The sequence below is a fragment of the Cherax quadricarinatus genome, chromosome 89 (assembly GCF_038502225.1).
Source record: "Cherax quadricarinatus isolate ZL_2023a chromosome 89, ASM3850222v1, whole genome shotgun sequence".
Lineage (NCBI taxonomy): Eukaryota > Metazoa > Arthropoda > Malacostraca > Decapoda > Parastacidae > Cherax > Cherax quadricarinatus.
Genome location: NC_091380.1, coordinates 7,302,617 through 7,313,865, shown reverse-complemented (window position 1 = coordinate 7,313,865; position 11,249 = coordinate 7,302,617).

Genomic DNA, 11,249 nt, shown 5'->3' with positions numbered 1-11,249 from the left:
GGGGGAGTAACACCATTATAAACACCAGGGGGAGTAACACCATTATAAACACCAGGGGGAGTAACACCATTATAAACACCAGGGGGAGTAACATCATTATAAACACCAGGGGGAGAACACCATTTTAAACACCAGGGGGAGTAACATCATTATAAACACCAGGGGGAGTAACACCATTATAAACACCAGGGGGCGTAGCACCATTATAAACACCAGAGGGAGTAACACCATTATAAACACCAAGGTGAGTAACACCATTATAAACACCAGGGGGAGTAACACCATTATAAACACCAGGGGGAGTAACACCATTATAAACACCAGGGGGAGTAACACCATTATAAACACCAGGGGGAGTAACACCATTATAAACACCAGGGTAACACCATTATAAACACCAGGGGGAGTAACACCATTATAAACACCAGGGGGAGTAACACCATTATAAACACCAGGGGGCGTAGCACCATTATAAACACCAGGGGGAGTAACACCATTATAAACACCAGGGTGAGTAACACCATTATAAACACCAGGGGGAGTAACACCATTATAAACACCAGGGGGAGTAACACCATTATAAACACCGGGGGGCGTAGCACCATTATAAACACCAGGGGGAGTAACACCATTATAAACACCAGGGGGAGTAACATCATTATAAACACCAGGGGGAGTAACACCATTATAAACACCAGGGGGAGTAACACCATTATAAACACCAGGGGGAGTAACACCATTATAAACACCAGGGGGAGTAACACCATTATAAACACCAGGGGGAGTAACACCATTATAAACACCAGGGGGAGTAACATCATTATAAACACCAGGGGGAGTAGCACCATTATAAACACCAGGGGGAGTAACACCATTATAAACACCACTGGGAGTAACACCATTATAAACACCAGGGGGAGTAACACCACTATAAACACCAGGGGGAGTAACACCATTATAAACACCAGGGGGAGTAACACCATTATAAACACCAGGGGGAGTAACACCATTATAAACACCAGGGGGAGTAAAACCATTATAAACACCAGGGGGAGTAACACCATTATAAACACCAGGGGAGTAACAACATTATAAACACCAGGGGGAGTAACATCATTATAAACACCAGGGGGAGTAACACCATTATAAACACCAGGGGGAGTAACACCTTTATAAACACCAGGGGGAGTAACACCATTATAAACACCAGGGGGAGTAGCACCATTATAAACACCAGGGGGAGTAACACCATTATAAACACCAGGGGGGTATCACCATTATTAACACCCTGGGAATAACACCATTATAAACACCAGAGGACGAGAACACCATTATAAACACCAGATGAGGATAACACCAATATAAACACCAGAGGACAGTAACACCAATATAAACACCAGAGGACAATAACACCAATATAAACACCAGAGGACAATAACACCAATATAAACACCAGAGGACAATAACACCAATATAAACACCAGAGGACGAGAACAATATAAACACCAGAGGACGAGAACACCAATATAAACACCAGAGGGGAAAAACACCAATATAAACACCAGAGGGGAAAAACACCAATATAAACACCAGAGGGGAAAAACGCCAATATAAACACCAGAGGGGAAAAACACCAATATAAACACCAGAGGGGAAAAACACCAATATAAACAACAGAAGGGAAAAACACCAATATAAACAACAGAAGGGAAAAACACCAATATAAACAACAGAAGGGAAAAACACCAATATAAACAACAGAAGGGAAAAACACCAATATAAACAACAGAAGGGAAAAACACCAATATAAACACCAGAGGGGGAAAACACCAATATAAACACCAGAGGGGAAAAACACCAATATAAACACCAGAGGGGGAAAACACCAATATAAACACCAGGATTAAAAAAAAAAACACAAATCCTGTGACAGTGTTGCTTCAGAGAAGAACAGGAGGGGGGGGGGAGTGTCCGGTTGATGACGCAAGACGCACTGTCTATCTCATGACGCAAGACGCAGGAGAGGGGGGGTGGGGGGGGTGGAATTAATCGACCCAATGACCACAGAACCTATTAGAAATGTGTTTTTTTTCGGGAGGGGAGGGGAGGGGGGACTTTCATTTGGGCCTGCAGGTGTGTGTGTTGGGGGAAGGGGGAGAGGGGGGAGGGAGAGAGGGAGGGGGGGGGATTTTGCAAAGATAGACGTTGCAGTGTTAATGGAACAAGACCGTGACTGTAATGTTATTATTAATATTAGTATTATTGTAATATCCTGACTATTGGAAGAGTTTGGTCCTGGACCAGACGCCTCACTCACTGACTATTGGAAGAGTTTGGTCCTGGACCAGACGCCTCACTCACTGACTATTGGAAGAGTTTGGTCCTGGACCAGACGCCTCACTCACTGACTATTGGAAGAGTTTGGTCCTGGACCAGACGCCTCACTCACTGACTATTGGAAGAGTTTGGTCCTGGACCAGACGCCTCACTCACTGACTATTGGAAGAGTTTGGTCCTGGACCAGACGCCTCACTCACTGACTATACCTGGAGTTTACCTGGAGAGAGTTTCGGGGGTCAACGCCCCCGCGGCCCGGTCTGTGACCAGGCCTCCTGGTGGATCAGCGCCTGATCAACCAGGCTGTTGCTGCTGGCTGCACCCAAACCAACGTACGAGCCACAGCCCGGCTGATCAGGAACTGACTATAGGTGCTTGTCCAGTGCCAGCTTGAAGACTGCCAGGGGTCTGTTGGTAATCCCCCTTATGTGTGCTGGGAGGCAGTTGAACAGTCTCGGGCCCCTGACACTTATTGTGTTGTCTCTTAACGTGCTAGTGACACCCCTGCTTTTCATTGGGGGGATGGTGCATCGTCTGCCAAGTCTTTTGCTTTCGTAGTGAGTGATTTTCGTGTGCAAGTTCGGTACTAGTCCCTCTAGGATTTTCCAGGTGTATATAATCATGTATCTCTCCCTCCTGCGTTCCAGGGAATACAGGTTTAGAAACCTCAAGCGCTCCCAGTAATTGAGGTGTTTTATCTCCGTTATGCTCGCCGTGAAAGTTCTCTGTACATTTTCTAGGTCGGCAATTTCACCTGCCTTGAAAGGTGCTGTTAGAGTGCAGCAATATTCCAGCCTAGATAGAACAAGTGACCTGAAGAGTGTCATCATGGGCTTGGCCTCCCTAGTTTTGAAGGTTCTCATTATCCATCCTGTCATTTTTCTAGCAGATGCGATTGATACAATGTTATGGTCCTTGAAGGTGAGATCCTCCGACATAATCACTCCCAGGTCTTTGACGTTGGTGTTTCGCTCTATTTCGTGGCCAGAATTTGTTTTGTACTCTGATGAAGATTTAATTTCCTCATGTTTACCATATCTGAGTAATTGAAATTTCTCATCGTTGAACTTCATATTGTTTTCTGCAGCCCACTGAAAGATTTGGTTGATGTCCGCCTGGAGCCTTGCAGTGTCTGCAATGGAAGACACTGTCATGCAGATTCGGGTGTCATCTGCAAAGGAAGACACGGTGCTGTGGCTGACATCCTTGTCTATGTCGGATATGAGGATGAGGAACAAGATGGGAGCTAGTATTGTGCCTTGTGGAACAGAGCTTTTCACCGTAGCTGCCTCGGACTTTACTCTGTTGACGACTACTCTCTGTGTTCTGTTAGTGAGGAAATTATAGATCCATCGACCGACTTTTCCTGTTATTCCTTTAGCGCGCATTTTGTGCGCTATTACGCCATGGTCACACTTGTCGAAGGCTTTTGCAAAGTCTGTATATATTACATCTGCATTCTTTTTGTCTTCTAGTGCATTTAGGACCTTGTCGTAGTGATCCAGCTATTGGAAGAGTTTGGTCGTGGACCAGACGCCTCACTCACTGACTATTGGAAGAGTTTGGTCCTGGACCAGACGCCTCACTCACTGACTATTGGAAGAGTTTGGTCCTGGACCAGACGCCTCACTCACTGACTATTGGAAGAGTTTGGTCCTGGACCAGACGCCTCACTCACTATAACATTTCTAAGTAACCCGCCAGCAAACTAGGACTGACGAGTCTGGTAAATAGAAATGAATTGGATGTGAGAGAATCTGTCCCTGAGTGTCCCCTCAGGGAAGGTTCCTTGATGTTGGTGAGGGGCTCTTGATTTAGGGAATTGGATCTGTGCTCCAGTTCCCCGAATTAAGCCTGAATGCCTTCCACATCCCTCCCCCCTCCCCCAGGCGCTGTATAATCCTCCGGGTTTAGCGCTTCCCCCTTGATTATAATATAACTTGATAAGGCTTCTGTTTCTGTTGTTTCTGTTGTTGACGTTACTGTTGTTGTTGGACAATATTGATGGTTGCTAGCAAGAGTCAGTAGTCAGTCAGTCAGAGTCTGTTACTCTTACTTAAGAGTCGTGTAAAATCATCACTCTTATGTCTTAAGATAGTTTGAATCACTCTTGTGGAGGCCGAAATGTGTCCAGTCATTTTGTGATGTTCTGACCAGAATTGTCCAGTATTTATGTCCATTTTGTGATGTTCTGACCAGAACTGTCCAGCATTTATGTCCATTTTGTGATGTTTTGACCAAAACTGTCCAGCATTTATGTACTGTTGTCTTGACTACTGTGACCACCTACTCACTGTTGTCTTGACTACTGTCACCACCTACTCACTGTTGTCTTGACTACTGTGACCACCTACTCACTGTTGTCTTGACTACTGTCACCACCTACTCACTGTTGTCTTGACTACTGTCACCACCTACTCACTGTTGTCTTGACTACTGTCACCACCTACTCACTGTTGTCTTGACTACTGTCACCACCTACTCACTGTTGTCATGGCTACTGTGACCACCTACTCACTATTGTCATGACTACTGCAACCATCTACTCACTGTTGTCTTGACTACTGTGACCACCTACTCACTGTTGCCATGACTACTGTGACCACCTACTCACTATTGTCATGACTACTGCAACCATCTACTCACTGTTGTCTTGACTACTGTGACCACCTACTCACTGTTGTTATGACTACTGTAACCACCTACTCACTGTTGTCTTGACTACTATGGCCACCTACTCACTGTTGTCTTGGCTACTGTGACCACCTACTCACTGTTGTCATGGCTACTGTGACCACCTACTCACTGTTGTCTTGACTACTGTCACCACCTACTCACTGTTGTCATGACTTCTGTAACCACCTACTCACTGTTGTCATGACTACTGTGACCACCTACTCACTGTTGTCTTGACTACTGTGACCACCTACTCACTGTTGTCTTGACTACTGTGGCCACCTACTCACTGTTGTCATGGCTACTGTGACCACCTACTCACTGTTGTCATGATTACTGTGACCACCTACTCACTGTTGTCTTGACTACTGTGGCCACCTACTCACTGTTGTCATGGCTACTGTGACCACCTACTCACTGTTGTCATGATTACTGTGACCACCTACTCACTGTTGTCTTGACTACTGTCACCACCTACTCACTGTTGTCTTGACTACTGTGGCCACCTACTCACTGTTGTCATGGCTACTGTGACCACCTACTCACTGTTGTCTGACTACTGTGACCACCTACTCACTGTTGTCTTTACTGTCACCAGCTACTCACTGTTGTCTTGACTACTGTCACCACCTACTCACTGTTGTCTTGACTACTGTGACCACCTACTCACTGTTGTCTTGACTACTGTGACCACCTACTCACTGTTGTCTTGACTACTGTGACCACCTCACTGTTGTCATGACTACTGTGACCACCTACTCACTGTTGTCTTGACTACTGTCACCACCTACTCACTGTTGTCTTGACTACTGTCACCACCTACTCACTGTTGTCTTGACTACTGTCACCACCTACTCACTGTTGTCTTGACTACTGTCACCACCTACTCACTGTTGTCTTGACTTTAGATTACTACTAACCAGAACTTTTATTTTTGTCACTTATTTAATTTCTAATTATTTTCTTGTCCTATGATGAGAATCTTACATTTCTCCACATTATTCTATCTGCCACTTCTGTCACTCCAGCATTAATATGTCAAGGCCATCTTGTGTCTCTGTCTCTCAGCATCATCGGCAGACTTGCTTATGTCGCTATTTATTCCCTCATCATTGTCGTTTATGTGGATTGTGAACAACAAGGGGCCCAACACTGGCCCCTGTGGAACACCGCTTGTCAGAAGTCTCCATTCTGTCTCTCTATTAATGCAAATTCTCTGTTCTTAATCTGTCAGCCATGCCTCGACCCAGGAGGTAATTTATCCCGTACCATATATTGTTACTTTACCTGGAGTTACCTGGAGAGAGTTCCGGGGGTCAACGCCCCCGCAGCCCGGTCTGTGACCAGGCCTCCTGGTGGGTCAGAGCCTGATCAACCAGGCTGTTGCTGCTGGCTGCACGCAAACCAACGTACGAGCCACAGCCCGGCTGGTCAGGAAAAGACTTTAGGTGCTTGTCCAGTGCCAGCTTGAAGACTGCCAGGGGTCTGTTGGTAATCCCCCTTATGTATGCTGGGAGGCAGTTGAACAGTCTCGGGCCCCTGACACTTATTGTATGGTCTCTTAACGTGCTAGTGACACCCCTGCTTTTCATTGGGGGGATGTTGCATCGTCTGCCAAGTCTTTTGCTTTCGTAGTGAGTGATTTTCGTGTGCAAGTTCGGTACTAGTCCCTCTAGGATTTTCCAGGTGTATATAATCATGTATCTCTCCTGCCTGCATTCCAGGGAATACAGGTTTAGGAACCTCAAGCGCTCCCAGTAATTGAGGTGTTTTATCTCCGTTATGCGTGCCGTGAAAGTTCTCTGTACATTTTCTATGTCAGCAATTTCACCTGCCTTGAAATGTGCTGTTAGTGTGCAGCAATATTCCAGCCTTGATAGAACAAGTGACCTGAAGAGTGTCATCATGGGCTTGGCCTCCCTAGTTTTGAAGGTTCTCATTATCCTTCCTGTCATTTTTCTAGCAGATGTGATTGATACAATGTTATGGTCCTTGAAGGTGAGATCCTCCGACATGATCACTCCCAGGTCTTTGACGTTGGTGTTTCGCTCTATTTTGTGGCCAGAATTTGTTTTGTACTCTGATGAAGATTTAATTTCCTCATGTTTACCATATCTGAGTAATTGAAATTTCTCATCGTTGAACTTCATATTGTTTTCTGCAGCCCACTGAAAGATTCGGTTGATGTCCGCCTGGAGCCTTGCAGTGTCTGCAATGGAAGACACTGTCATGCAGATTCGGGTGTCATCTGCAAAGGAAGACACGGTGCTGTGGCTGACATCCTTGTCTATGTCGGATATGAGGATGAGGAACAAGATGGGAACGAGTACTGTGCCTTGTGGAACAGAGCTTTTCACCGTAGCTGCCTCGGACTTTACTCTGTTGACGACTACTCTCTGTGTTCTGTTAGTGAGGAAATTATAGATCCATCGACCGACTTTTCCTGTTATTCCTTTAGCACGCATTTTGTGCGCTATTACGCCATGGTCACACTTGTCGAAGGCTTTTGCAAAGTCTGTATATATTACATCTGCATTCTTTTTGTCTTCTAGTGCATTTAGGACCTTGTCGTAGTGATCCAATAGTTGAGACAGACAGGAGCGACCTGTTCTAAACCCATGTTGCCCTGGGTTGTGTAACTGATGGGTTTCTAGATGGGTGGTGATCTTGCTTCTTAGGACCCTTTCAAAGATTTTTATGATATGGGATGTTAGTGCTATTGGTCTGTAGTTCTTTGCTGTTGCTTTACTGCCCCCTTTGTGGAGTGGGGCTATGTCTGTTGTTTTTAGTAACTGTGGGACGACCCCCGTGTCCATGCTCCCTCTCCATAGGATGGAAAAGGCTCGTGATAGGGGCTTCTTGCAGTTCTTGATGAACACGGAGTTCCATGAGTCTGGCCCTGGGGCAGAGTGCATGGGCATGTCATTTATCACCTGTTCGAAGTCATTTGTAATAATAATAATAATAATAATGTTTATTTCTAGGAGTACATGATACAACTTATACAGACCATAGCTCACAACAATGACATACTGTATAGAAAGTTCCTGGTTATGTAGAGCATTTCTGGCAACTTAATTTTGTCCCCAGGATGCCACCCACACCCGTCCACTAATACCCAGGTACCTACTTCCTGCTAGGTGAACAGTGACAGCAGGTATAAGGTAACTAGCACCCAGTTTCCTACTTCCTGCTAGGTGAACACTGACAGCAGGTGTAAGGTAACTAACACCCAGGTACATACTGCTAGATGAACAGGGACAGCAGGTATCTTAAGGAAACACGTCTTAATATTTCTACCCGTACCGGGGATCGAACCATGGACCTCAGTGTATGAGGTGAGTGCGCTACCAACCTGTTGATCTTCATCAAAGGTCTTACTGAAGTTCATATACACAATATTGTATTATTAATATCAGTCTACAACCTCAAATACGTTAGTCAAAAATCGTATTAAATTCTTAGCTCAGAATAACTCTCTACAAAACCGTTCTGAAATTTATTGATCTCGAAGCATTATACTTTGAGACCGGATCCATTATTTTGAAACACCCTGTATACCTATCACGGAAGCTTTGTATTGCGTCAACAATTATTATTAATTCCACCAATTTTCACGCAGTTGTGGTTTAGTTAACTGTTCTATAATAACTAGAAGGTAAGTTCCTCTCTCCTGCTTTGTAAATGGTTACTAAATTTACCTTTTATCCGATACGATACCTGTTTGTAACGACCTGTTGAAGAGGCCAGTTAATAGTTTGTTAAGATGTTCCTTACATTCCTTAACAACCTTGAAAACAGTTCATGGCGGGGTAGTTTGTCTATCTCTTCGTCTGAGAACCATGTCTCCAGTGACTGATGTTGCGTAGTTTTTAGTTGTGTTGCGTGAGTGGCCAGTTTGTAGAGGATACAATGGGTCTTTGTCGGACTTGAATGAACATTGTTCCATCACTAGAAGGAAATGTGTCATTTCGATAATTAGTGTCAGGGGCCCAAGACTGTTCAACTGCCTCCCAGCATACATAAGGGGGATTACCAATAGACCCCTGACTGTCTTCAAGAAGGCACTGGACAAGCACCTAAAACCAGTACCTGACCAGCCGGGCTGTGGTTCGTACGTCGGTTTGCGTGCGGCCAGCAGCAACAGCCTGGTTGATCAGGCACTGACCCACCATGAGACCTGGTCACAGACCGGGCCGCGGGGGCGTTGACCCCCGGAACCTCCAGGTATACAGGTGTGTGTGTGTACCAGTCAACCTTTATGTCTGCACATAAGACGGTTTTTTGTGAGAGCCGGTAATTGTGAGACGATCCTCTCAATAACAGGAGATGGATATTGTTATCTTAACTGGTCTCCCGTGTCTCTTGCATTATGTTGGTGGTGGTGGTTCAATGAACCGTCACTGGTTCTAAGAAACCCAACGTAGTGCTGGTGGTAGTGGTTCAGTGAACCATCATTGGTTCTTAAAACCCCCAACATAATGGTAGTGGTGGTGGTGGTTCAGTGAACCATCACTGGTTCTTAAAATTGCCAACATAATGCTGTTGGTGGTGGTTCAGTGAACCATCACTGGTTCTTAAAACCTCCAACATAATGGTGTTGGTGATTCAGTGAACCATCACTGGTTCTTAAAACCCCAACATAATGGTGTTGGTGATTCAGTGAACCATCACTGGTTCTTAAAACCCCCAACATAATGGTGTTGGTGATTCAGTGAACCATCACTGGTTCTTAAAACCCCCAACATAATGGTGTTGGTGATTCAGTGAACCATCACTGGTTCTTAAAATTGCCAACATAATGTCGGTGGTGGTTCAGTGAACCATCACTGGCTCTTAAAACCACCAACATAATGGTGGTGGTGGTGGTTCAGTGAACCATCACTGGCTCTTAAAACCCCCAACATAAAGTTGGTGGTGGTTCAGTGAACCATCACTGGTTCTTAAAACCCCCAACATAATGGTGGTGGTGGTGGTTCAGTGAACCATCACTGGCTCTTAAAACCCCCAACATAAAGTTGGTGGTGGTTCAGTGAACCATCACTGGTTCTTAAAACCCCCAACATAATGGTGGTGGTGGTGGTTCAGTGAACCATCACTTAAAACCACCACCAGTGACGACAATGACGCGCAAATGTGACGTCGCGCCACAAGAGCGACGTAACAAGGCGTGGTGCGGTAACGTCGGTGACACGTGACCGAGAGTGCGGCTCCGACACCGACCTTGTTATGTTCCGCTCGCTGCTGGATATAAGGGCCCACCCGACGACAATCATTACCGGCCTAAACTATCGTGTTAAAACACCCGAATCACTATTCCGTTACCACCGTAAATCTCCATTACTTCTCGCTTCGTATAAATGTTATGTACGAATCTCTGTCAACATCCAGCTGGATTCCTCGCCAGGATTTACGTTCTCCAGATTTACACACAATAATAGTAGCAATAATAATGATAGCAATAATCACAGTCACAATAGCCAGAATGTTACGATATTCTCTGACGTTACGTTACGTTACGTTACGTTACGTTGGGAGAGAAAATAACGTTATATCTCTTCAGATAAACATTAAAAACGTTGAAATCTGGACGATTTATCCCTGGTAGTAAGAACAGTGGCTGTTTTCCTGAACTATGAGTCTAGTTCTCTGCTCCAGTTCCTTGAATCAAACCTGAATACACTCCCCCCACAGGCGATGTATAATCCTACGGGTTTGGCGCTCTCCCATGATAATTGAATGTAGTTCGGGGATTCGAACTGGTGTTTAGCATCCACTTTTATACCTCTGTACTCGGGATGTATATAATGAGAGGTGTATTTCAGTGTATATATATATATATATATATATATATATATATATATATATATATATATATATATATATATATATATATATATATATGTCGTGCCGAATATGTAAAACTTGGCAATTAGCAAGAACTCCTTTAAAATTAAGTCCTTTCTGAAATTTTCTCTTATACGTTTAAAGATATATTTTTTTATTAATGTTAATGTAAAAAAATTTAATTTTGCACCAAAAGAATCTTAGAAAACTTACCTAACCTTATTATAAAAAGAGCAATTTATTTTAGCCTAACCCAACTAAATGTATTTTAAATACGTTTACAATAATTTAGTACTAAACAAACACAATCAAATATATTTTTTTCGTTAGGTTCAGAATGATTTTGGCGAAATTATTGCATACACAAATTTTCACTTGTCCCATATGGC